Source organism: Pimephales promelas, chromosome 8 (genome assembly GCF_988280905.1).
Source record: "Pimephales promelas chromosome 8, fPimPro1.hap1.1, whole genome shotgun sequence".
Classification (NCBI taxonomy): Eukaryota; Metazoa; Chordata; class Actinopteri; order Cypriniformes; family Leuciscidae; genus Pimephales; species Pimephales promelas.
The window spans coordinates 22171571-22190009 of NC_142776.1; the positions used below are offsets into that span (position 1 = coordinate 22171571).

The window sequence follows — 18439 nt, forward strand, 5'->3', positions numbered from 1 at the left end:
TATAAAAGTCAAAACTGGAATGCATACAAAAGGAATTTTGAGGTTCAAGTCAAAAGTAAAGAAAGTACTTGACAATTCCACATTGCTTGGAGATGCTGAGGATTGAACCAACGACCTAATACATGCGAAGGATTTGGTCTACCACTGAGTTTAAAAACAAGTAAAGCAAGTGTTGGAAAGATCAACATTGCTTGGAGATGCTGGGGATTGAACCCAGGACCTCATACATGCAAAGCATGCGCTCTACCACTGAGCTACATCCCCTCTTGAAGATAAGCTTGTTCTGTTATTTACCTAGATGTGCCTTTATATCAAATTTTTTCGTTTATAAACGTCAAAACTGGAATGCATACAAAAGTAATTTTGAGGTTCAAGTCAAAAGTAAAGAAAGTACTTGACAATTACACATTGCTTGGAGATGCTGAGGATTGAACCAACGACCTAATACATGCGAAGGATTTGGTCTACCACTGAGTTTAAAAACAAGTAAAGCAAGTGTTGGAAAGATCAACATTGCTTGGAGATGCTGGGGATTGAACCCAGGACCTCATACATGCAAAGCATGCGCTCTACCACTGAGCTACATCCCCTCTTGTCATTAAGCTTGTTCTTTTAGTTACCTAGATGTGCCTTTAATTTAAAATTTACCGTTTATTAAGGTCAAAGCTGGAATGCATAGAAATGTGACTATGAGGTTCAAGACACAAAACAAGTATTGGTAAGCTCCAAATTGCTTGGAGATGCTGGGGATTGAACCCAGGACCTCATACATGCGAAGCATGCGCTCTACCACTGAGCTACATCCCCTCTTTGTGACCAGTGTGTTCTGTTATTTACCTAGATGTGCCTTTATATCAATTTTTTTCGTTTATAAAAGTCAAAACTGGAATGCATACAAAAGTAATTTTGAGGTTCAAGTCAAAAGTAAAGAAAGTACTTGACAATTACACATTGCTTGGAGATGCTGAGGATTGAACCAACGACCTAATACATGCGAAGGATTTGCTCTACCACTGAGTTTCAAAACAAGTAAAGAAAGTGCTTGAAAGATCAACATTGCTTGGAGATGCTGGGGATTGAACCCAGGACCTCATACATGCAAAGCATGCGCTCTACCACTGAGCTACATCCCCTCTTAAAGATAAGTTTGTTCTGTTACTTACCTAGATGTGCCTTTAAATTAAAATGTACCGTTTATTAAGGTCAAAGCTGGAATGCATAGAAATGTGATTTTGAGGTTCAAGACACAAACAAAGCAAGTGTTGGAAAGATCAACATTGCTTGGAGATGCTGAGGATTGAACCCACGACCTAATACATGCGAAGGATTTGCTGTACCACTGAGTTAAAGAAACAAGCAAAGCAAGTGTTGGAAAGATCAACATTGCTTGGAGATAATTGGGATTAAACCCAGGACCTAATACATGCTAAGCATGTGCTCTACCACTGAGGTTTAAGAAACAAGCAAGGCAAGTGATGGAAAGATCAACATTGCTTGGAGATGCTGGGGATTGAACCCACGACCTAATACATGCGAAGGATTTGGTCTACCACTGAGTTTAAAAACAATTAAAGCAAGTGTTGGAAAGATCAACATTGCTTGGAGATGCTGGGGATTGAACCCAGGACCTCATACATGCAAAACATGCGCTCTACCACTGAGCTACATCCCCTCTTGTCATTAAGCTTGTTCTTTTACTTACCTAGATGTGCCTTTAATTTAAAATTTACCGTTTATTAAGGTCAAAGCTGGAATGCATAGAAATGTGATTTTGAGGTTCAAGACACAAACAAAGCAAGTATTGGAAAGTTCCGAAGCATGCGCTCTAGCATTGAGGTTTAAGAAACAAGCAAAGCAAGTGTTGGAAAGATCAACATTGCTTGGAGATGCTGGGGATTGAACCCACGACCTAATACATGCGAAGGATTTGCTGTACCACTGAGTTAAAGAAACAAGCAAAGCAAGTGTTGGAAAGATCAACATTGCTTGGAAATGCTGGGGATTGAACCCAGGACCTCATACATGCAAAGCATGCGCTCTACCACTGAGCTACATCCCCTCTTGAAGATAAGCTTGTTCTGTTATTTACCTAGATGTGCCTTTATATCAAATTTTTTCGTTTATAAAAGTCAAAACTGGAATGCATACAAAAGTAATTTTGAGGTTCAAGTCAAAAGTAAAGAAAGTACTTGACAATTACACATTGCTTGGAGATGCTGTGGATTGAACCAACGACCTAATACATGCGAAGGATTTGGTCTACCACTGAGTTTAAAAACAAGTGAAGCAAGTTTTGGAAAGATCAACATTGCTTGGAGATGCTGGGGATTGAACCCAGGACCTCATACATGCAAAGCATGCGCTCTACCACTGAGCTACATCCCCTATTGTCATTAAGCTTGTTCTTTTACTTACCTAGATGTGCCTTTAATTTAAAATTTACCGTTTATTAAGGTCAAAGCTGGAATGCATAGAAATGTGATTTTGAGGTTCAAGACACAAACAAAGCAAGTATTGGAAAGTTCCGAAGCATGCGCTCTAGCATTGAGGTTTAAGAAACAAGCAAAGCAAGTGTTGGAAAGATCAACATTGCTTGGAGATGCTGAGGATTGAACCCATGACCTAATACATGCGAAGGATTTGCTGTACCACTGAGTTAAAGAAACAAGCAAAGCAAGTGTTGGAAAGATCAACATTGCTTGGAGATGCTGGGGATTGAACCCAGGACCTCATACATGCGAAGCATGCGCTCTACCACTGAGCTACATCCCCTCTTTGTGACCAGTGTGTTCTGTTATTTACCTAGATGTGCCTTTATATCAAATTTTTTTCGTTTATAAAAGTCAAAACTGGAATGCATACAAAAGTAATTTTGAGGTTCAAGTCAAAAGTAAAGAAAGTACTTGACAATTCCACATTGCTTGGAGATGCTAAGGATTGAACCAACGACCTAATACATGCGAAGGATTTGGTCTACCACTGAGTTTAAAAACAAGTAAAGCAAGTGTTGGAAAGATCAACATTGCTTGGAGATGCTGGGGATTGAACCCACGACCTAATACATGCGAAGGATTTGCTGTACCACTGAGTTAAAGAAACAAGCCAAGCAAGTGTTGGAAAGATCAACATTGCTTGGAGATGCTGGGGATTGAACCCAGGACCTCATACATGCAAAGCATGCGCTCTACCACTGAGCTACATCCCCTCTGGAAGATAAGCTTGTTCTGTTATTTACCTAGATGTGCCTTTATATCAAATTTTTTCGTTTATAAAAGTCAAAACTGGAATGCATTCAAAAGTAATTTTGAGGTTCAAGTCAAAAGTAAAGAAAGTACTTGACAATTACACATTGCTTGGAGATGCTGAGGTTTGAACCAACGACCTAATACATGCGAAGGATTTGGTCTACCACTGAGTTTAAAAACAAGTAAAGGAAGTGTTGGAAAGATCAACATTGCTTGGAGATGCTGGGGATTGAACCCAGGACCTCATACATGCAAAGCATGCGCTCTACCACTGAGCTACATCCCCTCTTGTCATTAAGCTTGTTCTTTTACTTACCTAGATGTGCCTTTAATTTAAAATTTACCGTTTATTAAGGTCAAAGCTGGAATGCATAGAAATGTGACTATGAGGTTCAAGACACAAAACAAGTTTAAAACTTTAATTTTAAAACTTTAATTTAATTTAATTTAAAACTTTAATTTTAAAACTTTAATTTAAAATTTACCGTTTATTAAGGTCAAAGCTGGAATGCATAGAAATGTGACTATGAGGTTCAAGACACAAAACAAGAATTGGTAAGCTCCAAATTGCTTGGAGATGCTGGGGATTGAACCCAGGACCTCATACATGCGAAGCATGCGCTCTACCACTGAGCTACATCCCCTCTTTGTGACCAGTGTGTTCTGTTATTTACCTAGATGTGCCTTTATATCAAATTTGTTCGTTTATAAAAGTCAAAACTGGAATGCATACAAAAGTAATTTTGAGGTTCAAGTCAAAAGTAAAGAAAGTACTTGACAATTACACATTGCTTGGAGATGCTGAGGATTGAACCAACGACCTAATACATGCGAAGGATTTGCTCTACCACTGAGTTTCAAAACAAGTAAAGCAAGTGTTGGAAAGATCAACATTGCTTGGAGATGCTGGGGATTGAACCAACGACCTAATACATGCGAAGGATTTGGTCTACCACTGAGTTTAAAAACAAGTGAAGCAAGTGTTGGAAAGATCAACATTGCTTGGAGATGCTGGGGATTGAACCCAGGACCTCATACATGCAAAGCATGCGCTCTACCACTGAGCTACATCCCCTCTTGTCATCAAGCTTGTTCTTTTAGTTACCTAGATGTGCCTTTAATTTAAAATTTACCGTTTATTAAGGTCAAAGCTGGAATGCATAGAAATGTGATTTTGAGGTTCAAGACACAAACAAAGCAAGTATTGGAAAGTTCCGAAGCATGCGCTCTAGCATTGAGGTTTAAGAAACAAGCAAAGCAAGTGTTGGAAAGATCAACATTGCTTGGAGATGCTGAGGATTGAACCCACGACCTAATACATGCGAAGGATTTGCTGTACCACTGAGTTAAAGAAACAAGCAAAGCAAGTGTTGGAAAGATCAACATTGCTTGGAGATGCTGGGGATTGAACCCAGGACCTCATACATGCAAAGCATGCGCTCTACCACTGAGCTACATCCCCTCTTGAAGATAAGCTTGTTCTGTTATTTACCTAGATGTGCCTTTATATCAAATTTTTTCGTTTATAAAAGTCAAAACTGGAATGCATACAAAAGTAATTTTGAGGTTCAAGTCAAAAGTAAAGAAAGTACTTGACAATTACACATTGCTTGGAGATGCTGAGGATTGAACCAACGACCTAATACATGCGAAGGATTTGGTCTACCACTGAGTTTAAAAACAAGTGAAGCAAGTGTTGGAAAGATCAACATTGCTTGGAGATGCTGGGGATTGAACCCAGGACCTCATACATGCAAAGCATGCGCTCTACCACTGAGCTACATCCCCTATTGTCATTAAGCTTGTTCTTTTACTTACCTAGATGTGCCTTTAATTTAAAATTTACCGTTTATTAAGGTCAAAGCTGGAATGCATAGAAATGTGATTTTGAGGTTCAAGACACAAACAAAGCAAGTATTGGAAAGTTCCGAAGCATGCGCTCTAGCATTGAGGTTTAAGAAACAAGCAAAGCAAGTGTTGGAAAGATCAACATTGCTTGGAGATGCTGAGGATTGAACCCACGACCTAATACATGCGAAGGATTTGCTGTACCACTGAGTTAAAGAAACAAGCAAAGCAAGTGTTGGAAAGATCAACATTGCTTGGAGATGCTGGGGATTGAACCCAGGACCTCATACATGCGAAGCATGCGCTCTACCACTGAGCTACATCCCCTCTTTGTGACCGGTGTGTTCTGTTATTTACCTAGATGTGCCTTTATATCAAATTTTTTTTCGTTTATAAAAGTCAAAACTGGAATGCATACAAAAGTAATTTTGAGGTTCAAGTCAAAAGTAAAGAAAGTACTTGACAATTCCACATTGCTTGGAGATGCTGAGGATTGAACCAACGACCTAATACATGCGAAGGATTTGGTCTACCACTGAGTTTAAAAACAAGTAAAGCAAGTGTTGGAAAGATCAACATTGCTTGGAGATGCTGGGGATTGAACGCACGACCTAATACATGCGAAGGATTTGCTGTACCACTGAGTTAAAGAAACAAGCAAAGCAAGTGTTGGAAAGATCAACATTGCTTGGAGATGCTGGGGATTGAACCCAGGACCTCATACATGCGAAGCATGCGCTCTACCACTGAGCTACATCCCCTCTTGTCATTAAGCTTGTTCTTTTACTTACCTAGATGTGCCTTTAATTTAAAATGTACTGTTTATTAAGGTCAAAGCTGGAATGCATAGAAATGTGACTATGAGGTTCAAGACACAAAACAAGTACTGGTTGCTTGGAATTGAACCCAGGACCTCATACATGCGAAGCATGCGCTCTACCACTGAGCTACATCCCCTCTTTGTGACCAGTGTGTTCTGTTATTTACCTAGATGTGCCTTTATATCAAATTTTTTCGTTTATAAAAGTCAAAACTGGAATGCATACAAAAGTAATTTTGAGGTTCAAGTCAAAAGTAAAGAAAGTACTTGACAATTACACATTGCTTGGAGATGCTGAGGATTGAACCAACGACCTAATACATGCGAAGGATTTGGTCTACCACTGAGTTTAAAAACAAGTGAAGCAAGTTTTGGAAAGATCAACATTGCTTGGAGATGCTGGGGATTGAACCCAGGACCTCATACATGCAAAGCATGCGCTCTACCACTGAGCTACATCCCCTATTGTCATTAAGCTTGTTCTTTTACTTACCTAGATGTGCCTTTAATTTAAAATTTACCGTTTATTAAGGTCAAAGCTGGAATGCATAGAAATGTGATTTTGAGGTTCAAGACACAAACAAAGCAAGTATTGGAAAGTTCCGAAGCATGCGCTCTAGCATTGAGGTTTAAGAAACAAGCAAAGCAAGTGTTGGAAAGATCAACATTGCTTGGAGATGCTGAGGATTGAACCCATGACCTAATACATGCGAAGGATTTGCTGTACCACTGAGTTAAAGAAACAAGCAAAGCATGTTGGAAAGATCAACATTGCTTGGAGATGCTGGGGATTGAACCCAGGACCTCATACATGCGAAGCATGCGCTCTACCACTGAGCTACATCCCCTCTTTGTCACCAGTGTGTTCTGTTATTTACCTAGATGTGCCTTTATATCAAATTTTTTCGTTTATAAAAGTCAAAACTGGAATGCATACAAAAGTAATTTTGAGGTTCAAGTCAAAAGTAAAGAAAGTACTTGACAATTCCACATTGCTTGGAGATGCTAAGGATTGAACCAACGACCTAATACATGCGAAGGATTTGGTCTACCACTGAGTTTAAAAACAAGTAAAGCAAGTGTTGGAAAGATCAACATTGCTTGGAGATGCTGGGGATTGAACCCACGACCTAATACATGCGAAGGATTTGCTGTACCACTGAGTTAAAGAAACAAGCCAAGCAAGTGTTGGAAAGATCAACATTGCTTGGAGATGCTGGGGATTGAACCCAGGACCTCATACATGCAAAGCATGCGCTCTACCACTGAGCTACATCCCCTCTGGAAGATAAGCTTGTTCTGTTATTTACCTAGATGTGCCTTTATATCAAATTTTTTCGTTTATAAAAGTCAAAACTGGAATGCATTCAAAAGTAATTTTGAGGTTCAAGTCAAAAGTAAAGAAAGTACTTGACAATTACACATTGCTTGGAGATGCTGAGGTTTGAACCAACGACCTAATACATGCGAAGGATTTGGTCTACCACTGAGTTTAAAAACAAGTAAAGCAAGTGTTGGAAAGATCAACATTGCTTGGAGATGCTGGGGATTGAACCCAGGACCTCATACATGCAAAGCATGCGCTCTACCACTGAGCTACATCCCCTCTTGTCATTAAGCTTGTTCTTTTACTTACCTAGATGTGCCTTTAATTTAAAATTTACCGTTTATTAAGGTCAAAGCTGGAATGCATAGAAATGTGACTATGAGGTTCAAGACACAAAACAAGTTTAAAACTTTAATTTTAAAACTTTAATTTAATTTAATTTAAAACTTTAATTTTAAAACTTTAATTTAAAATTTACCGTTTATTAAGGTCAAAGCTGGAATGCATAGAAATGTGACTATGAGGTTCAAGACACAAAACAAGAATTGGTAAGCTCCAAATTGCTTGGAGATGCTGGGGATTGAACCCAGGACCTCATACATGCGAAGCATGCGCTCTACCACTGAGCTACATCCCCTCTTTGTGACCAGTGTGTTCTGTTATTTACCTAGATGTGCCTTTATATCAAATTTGTTCGTTTATAAAAGTCAAAACTGGAATGCATACAAAAGTAATTTTGAGGTTCAAGTCAAAAGTAAAGAAAGTACTTGACAATTACACATTGCTTGGAGATGCTGAGGATTGAACCAACGACCTAATACATGCGAAGGATTTGCTCTACCACTGAGTTTCAAAACAAGTAAAGCAAGTGTTGGAAAGATCAACATTGCTTGGAGATGCTGGGGATTGAACCCACGACCTAATACATGCGAAGGATTTGCTGTACCACTGAGTTAAAGAAACAAGCAAAGCAAGTGTTGGAAAGATCAACATTGCTTGGAGATGCTGGGGATTGAACCCAGGACCTCATACATGCAAAGCATGCGCTCTACCACTGAGCTACATCCCCTCTTGTCATTAAGCTTGTTCTTTTACTTACCTAGATTTGCCTTTAATTTAAAATTTACCGTTTATTAAGGTCAAAGCTGGAATGCATAGAAATGTGATTTTGAGGTTCAAGACACAAACAAAGCAAGTATTGGAAAGTTCCGAAGCATGCGCTCTAGCATTGAGGTTTAAGAAACAAGCAAAGCAAGTGTTGGAAAGATCAACATTGCTTGGAGATGCTGAGGATTGAACCCACGACCTAATACATGCGAAGGATTTGCTGTAACACTGAGTTAAAGAAACAAGCAAAGCAAGTGTTGGAAAGATCAACATTGCTTGGAGATGCTGGGGATTGAACCCAGGACCTCATACATGCGAAGCATGCGCTCTACCACTGAGCTACATCCCCTCTTTGTCACCAGTGTGTTCTGTTATTTACCTAGATGTGCCTTTATATCAAATTTTTTCGTTTATAAAAGTCAAAACTGGAATGCATACAAAAGTAATTTTGAGGTTCAAGTCAAAAGTAAAGAAAGTACTTGACAATTCCACATTGCTTGGAGATGCTAAGGATTGAACCAACGACCTAATACATGCGAAGGATTTGGTCTACCACTGAGTTTAAAAACAAGTAAAGCAAGTGTTGGAAAGATCAACATTGCTTGGAGATGCTGGGGATTGAACCCACGACCTAATACATGCGAAGGATTTGCTGTACCACTGAGTTAAAGAAACAAGCCAAGCAAGTGTTGGAAAGATCAACATTGCTTGGAGATGCTGGGGATTGAACCCAGGACCTCATACATGCAAAGCATGCGCTCTACCACTGAGCTACATCCCCTCTGGAAGATAAGCTTGTTCTGTTATTTACCTAGATGTGCCTTTATATCAAATTTTTTCGTTTATAAAAGTCAAAACTGGAATGCATTCAAAAGTAATTTTGAGGTTCAAGTCAAAAGTAAAGAAAGTACTTGACAATTACACATTGCTTGGAGATGCTGAGGTTTGAACCAACGACCTAATACATGCGAAGGATTTGGTCTACCACTGAGTTTAAAAACAAGTAAAGCAAGTGTTGGAAAGATCAACATTGCTTGGAGATGCTGGGGATTGAACCCAGGACCTCATACATGCAAAGCATGCGCTCTACCACTGAGCTACATCCCCTCTTGTCATTAAGCTTGTTCTTTTACTTACCTAGATGTGCCTTTAATTTAAAATTTACCGTTTATTAAGGTCAAAGCTGGAATGCATAGAAATGTGACTATGAGGTTCAAGACACAAAACAAGTTTAAAACTTTAATTTTAAAACTTTAATTTAATTTAATTTAAAACTTTAATTTTAAAACTTTAATTTAAAATTTACCGTTTATTAAGGTCAAAGCTGGAATGCATAGAAATGTGACTATGAGGTTCAAGACACAAAACAAGAATTGGTAAGCTCCAAATTGCTTGGAGATGCTGGGGATTGAACCCAGGACCTCATACATGCGAAGCATGCGCTCTACCACTGAGCTACATCCCCTCTTTGTGACCAGTGTGTTCTGTTATTTACCTAGATGTGCCTTTATATCAAATTTTTTTCGTTTATAAAAGTCAAAACTGGAATGCATACAAAAGTAATTTTGAGGTTCAAGTCAAAAGTAAAGAAAGTACTTGACAATTCCACATTGCTTGGAGATGCTAAGGATTGAACCAACGACCTAATACATGCGAAGGATTTGGTCTACCACTGAGTTTAAAAACAAGTAAAGCAAGTGTTGGAAAGATCAACATTGCTTGGAGATGCTGGGGATTGAACCCACGACCTAATACATGCGAAGGATTTGCTGTACCACTGAGTTAAAGAAACAAGCAAAGCAAGTGTTGGAAAGATCAACATTGCTTGGAGATGCTGGGGATTGAACCCATACATGCAAAGCATGCGCTCTACCACTGAGCTACATCCCCTCTTGAAGATAAGCTTGTTCTGTTATTTACCTAGATGTGCCTTTATATCAAATTTTTTCGTTTATAAAAGTCAAAACTGGAATGCATACAAAAGTAATTTTGAGGTTCAAGTCAAAAGTAAAGAAAGTACTTGACAATTACACATTGCTTGGAGATGCTGAGGATTGAACCAACGACCTAATACATGCGAAGGATTTGGTCTACCACTGAGTTTAAAAACAAGTGAAGCAAGTGTTGGAAAGATCAACATTGCTTGGAGATGCTGGGGATTGAACCCAGGACCTCATACATGCAAAGCATGCGCTCTACCACTGAGCTACATCCCCTCTTGTCATCAAGCTTGTTCTTTTAGTTACCTAGATGTGCCTTTAATTTAAAATTTACCGTTTATTAAGGTCAAAGCTGGAATGCATAGAAATGTGATTTTGAGGTTCAAGACACAAACAAAGCAAGTATTGGAAAGTTCCGAAGCATGCGCTCTAGCATTGAGGTTTAAGAAACAAGCAAAGCAAGTGTTGGAAAGATCAACATTGCTTGGAGATGCTGAGGATTGAACCCACGACCTAATACATGCGAAGGATTTGCTGTACCACTGAGTTAAAGAAACAAGCAAAGCAAGTGTTGGAAAGATCAACATTGCTTGGAGATGCTGGGGATTGAACCCAGGACCTCATACATGCAAAGCATGCGCTCTACCACTGAGCTACATCCCCTCTTGAAGATAAGCTTGTTCTGTTATTTACCTAGATGTGCCTTTATATCAAATTTTTTCGTTTATAAAAGTCAAAACTGGAATGCATTCAAAAGTAATTTTGAGGTTCAAGTCAAAAGTAAAGAAAGTACTTGACAATTACACATTGCTTGGAGATGCTGAGGTTTGAACCAACGACCTAATACATGCGAAGGATTTGGTCTACCACTGAGTTTAAAAACAAGTAAAGCAAGTGTTGGAAAGATCAACATTGCTTGGAGATGCTGGGGATTGAACCCAGGACCTCATACATGCAAAGCATGCGCTCTACCACTGAGCTACATCCCCTCTTGTCATTAAGCTTGTTCTTTTACTTACCTAGATGTGCCTTTAATTTAAAATTTACCGTTTATTAAGGTCAAAGCTGGAATGCATAGAAATGTGATTTTGAGGTTCAAGACACAAACAAAGCAAGTATTGGAAAGTTCCGAAGCATGCGCTCTAGCATTGAGGTTTAAGAAACAAGCAAAGCAAGTGTTGGAAAGATCAACATTGCTTGGAGACGCTGGGGATTGAACCCAGGACCTCATACATGCAAAGCATGCGCTCTACCACTGAGCTACATCCCCTCTTGTCATTAAGCTTGTTCTTTTACTTACCTAGATGTGCTTTTAATTTAAAATTTACCGTTTATTAAGGTCAAAGCTGGAATGCATAGAAATGTGACTATGAGGTTCAAGACACAAAACAAGTTTAAAACTTTAATTTTAAAACTTTAATTTAATTTAATTTAAAACTTTAATTTTAAAACTTTAATTTAAAATTTACCGTTTATTAAGGTCAAAGCTGGAATGCATAGAAATGTGACTATGAGGTTCAAGACAAAACAAGTATTGGTAAGCTCCAAATTGCTTGGAGATGCTGGGGATTGAACCCAGGACCTCATACATGCGAAGCATGCGCTCTACCACTGAGCTACATCCCCTCTTTGAGACCAGTGTGTTCTGTTATTTACCTAGATGTGCCTTTATATCAAATTTTTTCGTTTATAAAAGTCAAAACTGGAATGCATGCAAAAGTAATTTTGAGGTTCAAGTCAAAAGTAAAGAAAGTACTTGACAATTACACATTGCTTGGAGATGCTGAGGATTGAACCAACGACCTAATACATGCGAAGGATTTGCTCTACCACTGAGTTTCAAAACAAGTAAAGCAAGTGTTGGAAAGATCAACATTGCTTGGAGATGCTGGGGATTGAACCCACGACCTAATACATGCGAAGGATTTGCTGTACCACTGAGTTAAAGAAACAAGCAAAGCAAGTGTTGGAAAGATCAACATTGCTTGGAGATGCTGGGGATTGAACCCAGGACCTCATACATGCAAAGCATGCGCTCTACCACTGAGCTACATCCCCTCTTAAAGATAAGTTTGTTCTGTTACTTACCTAGATGTGCCTTTAAATCAAAATTTACCATTTATTAAGGTCAAAGCTGGAATGCATAGAAATGTGACTTTGAGGTTCAAGACACAAAACAAGTATTGGTAAGCTCCAAATTGCTTGGAGATGCTGGGGATTGAACCCAGGACCTCATACATGCGAAGCATGCGCTCTACCACTGAGCTACATCCCCTCTTTGTGACCAGTGTGTTCTGTTATTTACCTAGATGTGCCTTTATATCAAATTTTTTCGTTTATAAAAGTCAAAACTGGAATGCATACAAAAGTAATTTTGAGGTTCAAGTCAAAAGTAAAGAAAGTACTTGACAATTACACATTGCTTGGAGATGCTGAGGATTGAACCAACGACCTAATACATGCGAAGGATTTGGTCTACCACTGAGTTTAAAAACAAGTGAAGCAAGTGTTGGAAAGATCAACATTGCTTGGAGATGCTGGGGATTGAACCCAGGACCTCATACATGCAAAGCATGCGCTCTACCACTGAGCTACATCCCCTCTTGTCATCAAGCTTGTTCTTTTAGTTACCTAGATGTGCCTTTAATTTAAAATTTACCGTTTATTAAGGTCAAAGCTGGAATGCATAGAAATGTGATTTTGAGGTTCAAGACACAAACAAAGCAAGTATTGGAAAGTTCCGAAGCATGCGCTCTAGCATTGAGGTTTAAGAAACAAGCAAAGCAAGTGTTGGAAAGATCAACATTGCTTGGAGATGCTGAGGATTGAACCCACGACCTAATACATGCGAAGGATTTGCTGTACCACTGAGTTAAAGAAACAAGCAAAGCAAGTGTTGGAAAGATCAACATTGCTTGGAGATGCTGGGGATTGAACCCAGGACCTCATACATGCAAAGCATGCGCTCTACCACTGAGCTACATCCCCTCTTGAAGATAAGCTTGTTCTGTTATTTACCTAGATGTGCCTTTATATCAAATTTTTTCGTTTATAAAAGTCAAAACTGGAATGCATTCAAAAGTAATTTTGAGGTTCAAGTCAAAAGTAAAGAAAGTACTTGACAATTACACATTGCTTGGAGATGCTGAGGTTTGAACCAACGACCTAATACATGCGAAGGATTTGGTCTACCACTGAGTTTAAAAACAAGTAAAGCAAGTGTTGGAAACATCAACATTGCTTGGAGATGCTGGGGATTGAACCCAGGACCTCATACATGCAAAGCATGCGCTCTACCACTGAGCTACATCCCCTCTTGTCATTAAGCTTGTTCTTTTACTTACCTAGATGTGCCTTTAATTTAAAATTTACCGTTTATTAAGGTCAAAGCTGGAATGCATAGAAATGTGATTTTGAGGTTCAAGACACAAACAAAGCAAGTATTGGAAAGTTCCGAAGCATGCGCTCTAGCATTGAGGTTTAAGAAACAAGCAAAGCAAGTGTTGGAAAGATCAACATTGCTTGGAGACGCTGGGGATTGAACCCAGGACCTCATACATGCAAAGCATGCGCTCTACCACTGAGCTACATCCCCTCTTGTCATTAAGCTTGTTCTTTTACTTACCTAGATGTGCTTTTAATTTAAAATTTACCGTTTATTAAGGTCAAAGCTGGAATGCATAGAAATGTGACTATGAGGTTCAAGACACAAAACAAGTTTAAAACTTTAATTTTAAAACTTTAATTTAATTTAATTTAAAACTTTAATTTTAAAACTTTAATTTAAAATTTACCGTTTATTAAGGTCAAAGCTGGAATGCATTGAAATGTGACTATGAGGTTCAAGACAAAACAAGTATTGGTAAGCTCCAAATTGCTTGGAGATGCTGGGGATTGAACCCAGGACCTCATACATGCGAAGCATGCGCTCTACCACTGAGCTACATCCCCTCTTTGAGACCAGTGTGTTCTGTTATTTACCTAGATGTGCCTTTATATCAAATTTTTTCGTTTATAAAAGTCAAAACTGGAATGCATGCAAAAGTAATTTTGAGGTTCAAGTCAAAAGTAAAGAAAGTACTTGACAATTACACATTGCTTGGAGATGCTGAGGATTGAACCAACGACCTAATACATGCGAAGGATTTGCTCTACCACTGAGTTTCAAAACAAGTAAAGCAAGTGTTGGAAAGATCAACATTGCTTGGAGATGCTGGGGATTGAACCCACGACCTAATACATGCGAAGGATTTGCTGTACCACTGAGTTAAAGAAACAAGCAAAGCAAGTGTTGGAAAGATCAACATTGCTTGGAGATGCTGGGGATTGAACCCAGGACCTCATACATGCAAAGCATGCGCTCTACCACTGAGCTACATCCCCTCTTAAAGATAAGTTTGTTCTGTTACTTACCTAGATGTGCCTTTAAATCAAAATTTACCATTTATTAAGGTCAAAGCTGGAATGCATAGAAATGTGACTTTGAGGTTCAAGACACAAAACAAGTATTGGTAAGCTCCAAATTGCTTGGAGATGCTGGGGATTGAACCCAGGACCTCATACATGCGAAGCATGCGCTCTACCACTGAGCTACATCCCCTCTTTGTGACCAGTGTGTTCTGTTATTTACCTAGATGTGCCTTTATATCAAATTTTTTCGTTTATAAAAGTCAAAACTGGAATGCATACAAAAGTAATTTTGAGGTTCAAGTCAAAAGTAAAGAAAGTACTTGACAATTACACATTGCTTGGAGATGCTGAGGATTGAACCAACGACCTAATACATGCGAAGGATTTGGTCAACCACTGAGTTTAAAAACAAGTGAAGCAAGTGTTGGAAAGATCAACATTGCTTGGAGATGCTGGGGATTGAACCCAGGACCTCATACATGCAAAGCATGCGCTCTACCACTGAGCTACATCCCCTCTTGTCATTAAGCTTGTTCTTTTACTTACCTAGATGTGCCTTTAATTTAAAATTTACCGTTTATTAAGGTCAAAGCTGGAATGCATAGAAATGTGATTTTGAGGTTCAAGACACAAACAAAGCAAGTATTGGAAAGTTCCGAAGCATGCGCTCTAGCATTGAGGTTTAAGAAACAAGCAAAGCAAGTGTTGGAAAGATCAACATTGCTTGGAGATGCTGAGGATTGAACCCACGACCTAATACATGCGAAGGAGTTGCTGTTAAAGAAACAAGCAAAGCAAGTGTTGGAAAGATCAACATTGCTTGGAGATAATTGGGATTGAACCCAGGACCTAATACATGCAAAGCATGTGCTCTACCACTGAGGTTTAAGAAACAAGCAAAGCAAGTGATGGAAAGATCAACATTGCTTGGAGATGCTGGGGATTGAACCCAGGACCTCATACATGCAAAGCATGCGCTCTACCACTGAGCTACATCCCCTCTTGAAGATCAGATTGTTCTGTTATTTACCTAGATGTGACTTTAAATCAAAATTTAACAGTTATTAAGGTCAAAGCTGGAATGCGTAGAAATGTGATTTTGAGGTTCAAGACACAAAACAAGTATTGGTAAGCTCTAGTGTTAATTTTACCAGCCATTTTTAAATTTAGTTTCAGTTTTAGTCCAGTTTCAGCATCGCTTGTTAGTTTTTATCACATTTAGTCGACATCATCCCATTTTTATTTAGTCTAGTTTTAGTCGACTATAAGTCAAGCATTTTAGTCTTTATTTTAGTCCAAGAAAACGTAATTTTATTCGTTTAGTTTTAGTCAAAAAAACCTGTCAACATTTTAGTCTAGTTTTAGTCAGGACATCATTTTAACCTTTTACTTTTTTGTCAGCAGATAATATTTAACATTTCCTAAAATTATTTCACATTTCAACATTTTCTCTCATCTTTTTGATAAAATACACAATTTTAAGGAACACATGCAGACATGGAAGATGTTCTGACAATATTTGCATATTTATTTTGAACATTGTTAAGGTTCAAAGACACAAACACAAATGCTTGCATTAAGCAAAAATACACCGTCATTTGGCTATGTTAAGGAACAGGCTCTACCATTTGAATGTTATTAAAGACGGCGCATGGCACACACTTAAAATCCAGAGCAAATGGATCAATTGGTTAATAACGCTCCACGTTATTAACTCGCGCTCGTGTACATCTTATGCCGCTCTGTCACACGGCCAGTTCAACCTCGTAATCAATAATAAAATCACTGTTCCCAGCGCTGCGTCACAGAATGTTCATAAAGCGCTCCCCATTCAGTGTTCAACGCAGTTTGCTTCGCGCTCCACTCAAATCGCATGTATTTAAAAAAAAAAAAAAAAAATCTGCATGTATTTTTATCTCACTTTTAGGTTAGACCACAGCCTTATCTTGCAAAGAACTAAAGACCAACAAAAACATTTTCCAAACAGAAATGTTTCATTTCAAATTACAAATTAGGACTAGCAAGAACAGGAATGTAGCATAGGTACACAAAACGTCCTGTAAAATTAAACGAATAAATGGGGCGGGCCTAATAATATGAATAAAAATTATATAAACAAAAATGCACATAAAAGTTTTAAAAGTAAATTATAGGCCAGAATTTTGATAAACTTTTCCCCAACGCACATGATAAAAATGTAAATGGCCTTATAACCAGTGTATAACTGCTGTAAAATTAAACGAATAAATGGGCCTAATAATAACTAAAATAAAAATATATACAAAAATGTAAAAAAAAAAATATATATAGGCCCACATACATGTTTAAAATTAGGCTAATTAATTATTAGGCCAGATTTTGATAAGCCTAACTGATTTTTGCGCAAAACAAAAAACACAAAAAAACACAAAAAAATTTAAAATTAAACAAATAAATGGGCCTATTTATATAAATAAAAATCACCACATCAACGTGTTATTAAATACATTTCGGTAAATTAACTATTAGGCCACCAGACGCCGATATCTAACTGAATTTTTGCGCAGAGAGCACGTGGATGACAATTTAAATTGTCTCAAACTTAAAAAAAAGACAAAAAAAAGAATTGCTTTCCTTATCTAACCTACAGTTCTTGTGAGTTCACCTTCAAGAACACGAGTTTGGACAATGTCTGAGGCTTCAGACACATGCGGTGGTTTCTTGAAAGCAGGGCAGCAGCGGAGAAAACCCTCTCTGCGCTCGCAGACTCGCTTGGGGATGCTGAATACAATGCAAGCAACTTTAGTCAGGCGGGGACGTGGAGTTTTCTCTTGGTGTGAGCGGAGCGGAGCGGGAAATAAGCCGACGCTCCGTCCTTTTAAAAATGCCACTCTGCGCTCTGTCCAAGATCCGCTCCACTCCGCTCACATGCTCTGCTGCGAATCAGCGAAAGTCCTCATATGCGATTTCAACTAAATCTATCCAGAGTGGACCAAGCTCGCCAAGATAGCCAGTGTAGTCCCTGTCTCGAGTGTTCCTGCAGAGCCAGAGAGAGGGTTCTCACTGCAGAATCGGATCAAGATGAAAGTAGCGAAGTCGCCTTGCAGAGAACAAGGTTACGCGGCTTATGCGCATTGCAAGTTGTGGAGAGACACTGCGAAGTTTTGATTTTAAGTCGGCAGCTGCACATTTCAGCACTGCAAAACAGCGTAAAAGTAGCTTAAAATTACGCGAGACAATGTTATAGGTCTAGTCATTTGTTTGTTCCAATTAATTTGACAAGGAATTTCACGGTGGCCAATTTAAATGTTACCAGCTAAATGAGACGCTACTGAGGGTGTATATAATTAAGTTTGCTTTAGTAAAAACTATATTCAGATATTGTATGTGGGGAAGGGGGATTGGTTTGTTTAACTAATGTGAAACCATAGCAAAAACAATTGGCATTGATTGACGCCAATCGGACGTTCATGTTTTCATGGTTTACGTCTATTTGAAAGTTATGCTAATAAACATGTTGCATTCTATACGGCCTGATTATGTCATTTTTTAAGTTACATAGCCTGACTCCAGTTTTCCTCTTGACTAATTAAGAGGCGATATTTGACCGGCATATCATCAAAATGTCCGGTAAACTAAACCTCTACCGGTCACTTTGACCGGCGCCATTTTTTTCTAGCGGAAACTCTGGTCTGAACCTATGAGCACCAGTGGACGTACCTTGTGAAAGGGCTGTAGTGGAACACCTCTTAGATGTGCATAC

General features: G+C 38.7%; 42 non-coding genes across 42 annotated transcripts; all 42 read right to left on the minus strand.

Moving 5' to 3' along the window:
- Positions 1–192: 192 nt before the first annotated feature.
- On the minus strand, positions 193–264 carry trnaa-ugc (transfer RNA alanine (anticodon UGC)). The gene has a single exon. It is a non-coding gene; the product is annotated as a tRNA-Ala (tRNA).
- A 254-nt stretch (positions 265–518) lies between these two features.
- On the minus strand, positions 519–590 carry trnaa-ugc (transfer RNA alanine (anticodon UGC)). Its single transcript has one exon. It is a non-coding gene; the product is annotated as a tRNA-Ala (tRNA).
- Positions 591–735: 145 nt separating this feature from the next.
- trnaa-cgc (transfer RNA alanine (anticodon CGC)) lies at positions 736–807 on the minus strand. The gene has a single exon. It is a non-coding gene; the product is annotated as a tRNA-Ala (tRNA).
- Positions 808–1061: 254 nt separating this feature from the next.
- On the minus strand, positions 1062–1133 carry trnaa-ugc (transfer RNA alanine (anticodon UGC)). Its single transcript has one exon. It is a non-coding gene; the product is annotated as a tRNA-Ala (tRNA).
- Positions 1134–1600: 467 nt separating this feature from the next.
- trnaa-ugc (transfer RNA alanine (anticodon UGC)) lies at positions 1601–1672 on the minus strand. Its single transcript has one exon. It is a non-coding gene; the product is annotated as a tRNA-Ala (tRNA).
- Positions 1673–1987: 315 nt separating this feature from the next.
- Positions 1988–2059, minus strand: trnaa-ugc (transfer RNA alanine (anticodon UGC)). The gene has a single exon. It is a non-coding gene; the product is annotated as a tRNA-Ala (tRNA).
- Positions 2060–2313: 254 nt separating this feature from the next.
- trnaa-ugc (transfer RNA alanine (anticodon UGC)) lies at positions 2314–2385 on the minus strand. The gene has a single exon. It is a non-coding gene; the product is annotated as a tRNA-Ala (tRNA).
- A 315-nt stretch (positions 2386–2700) lies between these two features.
- trnaa-cgc (transfer RNA alanine (anticodon CGC)) lies at positions 2701–2772 on the minus strand. Its single transcript has one exon. It is a non-coding gene; the product is annotated as a tRNA-Ala (tRNA).
- A 361-nt stretch (positions 2773–3133) lies between these two features.
- trnaa-ugc (transfer RNA alanine (anticodon UGC)) lies at positions 3134–3205 on the minus strand. Its single transcript has one exon. It is a non-coding gene; the product is annotated as a tRNA-Ala (tRNA).
- A 254-nt stretch (positions 3206–3459) lies between these two features.
- Positions 3460–3531, minus strand: trnaa-ugc (transfer RNA alanine (anticodon UGC)). Its single transcript has one exon. It is a non-coding gene; the product is annotated as a tRNA-Ala (tRNA).
- A 286-nt stretch (positions 3532–3817) lies between these two features.
- trnaa-cgc (transfer RNA alanine (anticodon CGC)) lies at positions 3818–3889 on the minus strand. Its single transcript has one exon. It is a non-coding gene; the product is annotated as a tRNA-Ala (tRNA).
- Positions 3890–4248: 359 nt separating this feature from the next.
- trnaa-ugc (transfer RNA alanine (anticodon UGC)) lies at positions 4249–4320 on the minus strand. The gene has a single exon. It is a non-coding gene; the product is annotated as a tRNA-Ala (tRNA).
- Positions 4321–4635: 315 nt separating this feature from the next.
- trnaa-ugc (transfer RNA alanine (anticodon UGC)) lies at positions 4636–4707 on the minus strand. Its single transcript has one exon. It is a non-coding gene; the product is annotated as a tRNA-Ala (tRNA).
- Positions 4708–4961: 254 nt separating this feature from the next.
- trnaa-ugc (transfer RNA alanine (anticodon UGC)) lies at positions 4962–5033 on the minus strand. The gene has a single exon. It is a non-coding gene; the product is annotated as a tRNA-Ala (tRNA).
- A 315-nt stretch (positions 5034–5348) lies between these two features.
- Positions 5349–5420, minus strand: trnaa-cgc (transfer RNA alanine (anticodon CGC)). Its single transcript has one exon. It is a non-coding gene; the product is annotated as a tRNA-Ala (tRNA).
- Positions 5421–5782: 362 nt separating this feature from the next.
- trnaa-cgc (transfer RNA alanine (anticodon CGC)) lies at positions 5783–5854 on the minus strand. Its single transcript has one exon. It is a non-coding gene; the product is annotated as a tRNA-Ala (tRNA).
- Positions 5855–6304: 450 nt separating this feature from the next.
- trnaa-ugc (transfer RNA alanine (anticodon UGC)) lies at positions 6305–6376 on the minus strand. Its single transcript has one exon. It is a non-coding gene; the product is annotated as a tRNA-Ala (tRNA).
- A 313-nt stretch (positions 6377–6689) lies between these two features.
- trnaa-cgc (transfer RNA alanine (anticodon CGC)) lies at positions 6690–6761 on the minus strand. The gene has a single exon. It is a non-coding gene; the product is annotated as a tRNA-Ala (tRNA).
- A 360-nt stretch (positions 6762–7121) lies between these two features.
- Positions 7122–7193, minus strand: trnaa-ugc (transfer RNA alanine (anticodon UGC)). The gene has a single exon. It is a non-coding gene; the product is annotated as a tRNA-Ala (tRNA).
- Positions 7194–7447: 254 nt separating this feature from the next.
- On the minus strand, positions 7448–7519 carry trnaa-ugc (transfer RNA alanine (anticodon UGC)). Its single transcript has one exon. It is a non-coding gene; the product is annotated as a tRNA-Ala (tRNA).
- Positions 7520–7805: 286 nt separating this feature from the next.
- On the minus strand, positions 7806–7877 carry trnaa-cgc (transfer RNA alanine (anticodon CGC)). Its single transcript has one exon. It is a non-coding gene; the product is annotated as a tRNA-Ala (tRNA).
- A 360-nt stretch (positions 7878–8237) lies between these two features.
- On the minus strand, positions 8238–8309 carry trnaa-ugc (transfer RNA alanine (anticodon UGC)). Its single transcript has one exon. It is a non-coding gene; the product is annotated as a tRNA-Ala (tRNA).
- A 315-nt stretch (positions 8310–8624) lies between these two features.
- On the minus strand, positions 8625–8696 carry trnaa-cgc (transfer RNA alanine (anticodon CGC)). The gene has a single exon. It is a non-coding gene; the product is annotated as a tRNA-Ala (tRNA).
- A 360-nt stretch (positions 8697–9056) lies between these two features.
- Positions 9057–9128, minus strand: trnaa-ugc (transfer RNA alanine (anticodon UGC)). The gene has a single exon. It is a non-coding gene; the product is annotated as a tRNA-Ala (tRNA).
- A 254-nt stretch (positions 9129–9382) lies between these two features.
- On the minus strand, positions 9383–9454 carry trnaa-ugc (transfer RNA alanine (anticodon UGC)). The gene has a single exon. It is a non-coding gene; the product is annotated as a tRNA-Ala (tRNA).
- Positions 9455–9740: 286 nt separating this feature from the next.
- Positions 9741–9812, minus strand: trnaa-cgc (transfer RNA alanine (anticodon CGC)). Its single transcript has one exon. It is a non-coding gene; the product is annotated as a tRNA-Ala (tRNA).
- A 679-nt stretch (positions 9813–10491) lies between these two features.
- On the minus strand, positions 10492–10563 carry trnaa-ugc (transfer RNA alanine (anticodon UGC)). The gene has a single exon. It is a non-coding gene; the product is annotated as a tRNA-Ala (tRNA).
- A 315-nt stretch (positions 10564–10878) lies between these two features.
- On the minus strand, positions 10879–10950 carry trnaa-ugc (transfer RNA alanine (anticodon UGC)). Its single transcript has one exon. It is a non-coding gene; the product is annotated as a tRNA-Ala (tRNA).
- A 254-nt stretch (positions 10951–11204) lies between these two features.
- trnaa-ugc (transfer RNA alanine (anticodon UGC)) lies at positions 11205–11276 on the minus strand. Its single transcript has one exon. It is a non-coding gene; the product is annotated as a tRNA-Ala (tRNA).
- A 209-nt stretch (positions 11277–11485) lies between these two features.
- On the minus strand, positions 11486–11557 carry trnaa-ugc (transfer RNA alanine (anticodon UGC)). Its single transcript has one exon. It is a non-coding gene; the product is annotated as a tRNA-Ala (tRNA).
- Positions 11558–11841: 284 nt separating this feature from the next.
- On the minus strand, positions 11842–11913 carry trnaa-cgc (transfer RNA alanine (anticodon CGC)). The gene has a single exon. It is a non-coding gene; the product is annotated as a tRNA-Ala (tRNA).
- A 360-nt stretch (positions 11914–12273) lies between these two features.
- On the minus strand, positions 12274–12345 carry trnaa-ugc (transfer RNA alanine (anticodon UGC)). Its single transcript has one exon. It is a non-coding gene; the product is annotated as a tRNA-Ala (tRNA).
- A 145-nt stretch (positions 12346–12490) lies between these two features.
- Positions 12491–12562, minus strand: trnaa-cgc (transfer RNA alanine (anticodon CGC)). The gene has a single exon. It is a non-coding gene; the product is annotated as a tRNA-Ala (tRNA).
- A 254-nt stretch (positions 12563–12816) lies between these two features.
- On the minus strand, positions 12817–12888 carry trnaa-ugc (transfer RNA alanine (anticodon UGC)). Its single transcript has one exon. It is a non-coding gene; the product is annotated as a tRNA-Ala (tRNA).
- Positions 12889–13203: 315 nt separating this feature from the next.
- Positions 13204–13275, minus strand: trnaa-ugc (transfer RNA alanine (anticodon UGC)). Its single transcript has one exon. It is a non-coding gene; the product is annotated as a tRNA-Ala (tRNA).
- A 254-nt stretch (positions 13276–13529) lies between these two features.
- trnaa-ugc (transfer RNA alanine (anticodon UGC)) lies at positions 13530–13601 on the minus strand. Its single transcript has one exon. It is a non-coding gene; the product is annotated as a tRNA-Ala (tRNA).
- A 209-nt stretch (positions 13602–13810) lies between these two features.
- trnaa-ugc (transfer RNA alanine (anticodon UGC)) lies at positions 13811–13882 on the minus strand. The gene has a single exon. It is a non-coding gene; the product is annotated as a tRNA-Ala (tRNA).
- A 284-nt stretch (positions 13883–14166) lies between these two features.
- On the minus strand, positions 14167–14238 carry trnaa-cgc (transfer RNA alanine (anticodon CGC)). The gene has a single exon. It is a non-coding gene; the product is annotated as a tRNA-Ala (tRNA).
- A 360-nt stretch (positions 14239–14598) lies between these two features.
- Positions 14599–14670, minus strand: trnaa-ugc (transfer RNA alanine (anticodon UGC)). The gene has a single exon. It is a non-coding gene; the product is annotated as a tRNA-Ala (tRNA).
- A 145-nt stretch (positions 14671–14815) lies between these two features.
- trnaa-cgc (transfer RNA alanine (anticodon CGC)) lies at positions 14816–14887 on the minus strand. The gene has a single exon. It is a non-coding gene; the product is annotated as a tRNA-Ala (tRNA).
- Positions 14888–15141: 254 nt separating this feature from the next.
- trnaa-cgc (transfer RNA alanine (anticodon CGC)) lies at positions 15142–15213 on the minus strand. Its single transcript has one exon. It is a non-coding gene; the product is annotated as a tRNA-Ala (tRNA).
- A 412-nt stretch (positions 15214–15625) lies between these two features.
- Positions 15626–15697, minus strand: trnaa-ugc (transfer RNA alanine (anticodon UGC)). The gene has a single exon. It is a non-coding gene; the product is annotated as a tRNA-Ala (tRNA).
- Positions 15698–18439: the final 2742 nt, after the last annotated feature.